Raw genomic sequence first — 1,565 nt, forward strand, 5'->3', positions numbered from 1 at the left:
GTGGTGTTGATAGTGGTGGTGTTGATAGTGGTGGTGTTGATAGTGGTGTTGATAGTGGTGGTGTTGATAGTGGTGGTGTTGATAGTGGTGTTGATAGTGGTGGTGTTGATAGTGGTGGTGTTGATAGTGGTGGCAATAGTGGTGGTGTTGATAGTGGTGGCAATAGTGGTGGTGGTGATAGTGGTGGCAATAGTGGTGGTGGTGATAGTGGTGGCAATAGTGGTGGTGGATACAAGAGTGTTGACACCAAATGCACTGAACGAAGAGATTTCCAAATCAAAACATCATTAATAGCATCAATTATATCCTCATTAATGAGGCATTCATTAATAAAATTAACATCCTCTATTTATAAAATACTTTATGATAATACATATCACAAAACATTACTTCCACCAGCTTTTAAAAATTAAAAAAAAATTAGCTAAACATCAAACTAGGTAAAATAACAGAAAGTCTTCCTGTACTCTATGTTTAACAACTTTTTCCCCCGTTATATCCGCGTTCGTTCAGCTCCAACAGTTGCAATTTCCTAGCGGAAATATGTTTCATTAATACCCAAAATGACGAGCACCCGACAGGATAGAGAGGTTTTGTAACATGGCAAGTTTGTTGAGCAAAATTTCATGATTTGCGACTAATGGAGTGACTGGTGATTTGGCCTACTGTTTTGTTAGTGTTCTTGTGTATAGATGCTAGGGGGGGGGGGGGGAGAGAGAGAGAGAGAGAGAGAGAGAGATTATTATTATGTATCATTATGTATCATTGTGAGGAGGTATGTGAGTGAGAGACACAGCCACACCACCACTCGTGTATCGGCATGGCTTCACCACATTAACATCTCAGGGTGTAAGTACGACATCGCGAATCTGATTTTCAGTATTCAGTTTAGTATGCTAAGTATGGTGCCTATGACACTCAGGTAATAATCAGGCGGTACACCCACGTATTGTTGGCTGTAAGCTGACCAATCAGAGAGATATATTACCCATAAGTTCATAAAGTATCATAGAGGAAACTTCATAAGAAAATATGTATTTTATAATTACATGCCTTTATAAGACACAAACCCCAACATATCCTGTCATATCCACTACATACACTCGGCATCCTTCTCGACTCATAATCTAGAATTTCGGGTTCGAATCCTAGGTGGGACAGAAATGATTTTCAGCATTTTCTATCAACTGATGCATCTGTTCACCTAGCAGTAAGTAGGTGCCCAGGAGTTAGCTTGTTGTGGGGTGGCATGCTTGGGGAGTGTCAGTAATTCAACCTTAAGGGTAGAACCTCGTTATAAGCCTAACGTGAATATATATACACACTGGCTGCCTGTCCCCGACATAGTCAGTTTCAGTCAGTTAAATCCATCGTATCTACAACTCACCAATACAAATAATTTAGAGTGAAAAAATAGAAGAATTTATATGTAAATGCCATCCTTGATGCGTTAACGAACTCATCATTAGTATGAAGCAAGGATTGGGCTCATGATTGGGCTCATGATTGGGCTCATGATTGGCCTTCATCACGACTCTACGGGTACACGAGAGGATATCTCTATG

This window comes from Procambarus clarkii, chromosome 31 (genome assembly GCF_040958095.1).
Source record: "Procambarus clarkii isolate CNS0578487 chromosome 31, FALCON_Pclarkii_2.0, whole genome shotgun sequence".
Taxonomy (NCBI): domain Eukaryota; kingdom Metazoa; phylum Arthropoda; class Malacostraca; order Decapoda; family Cambaridae; genus Procambarus; species Procambarus clarkii.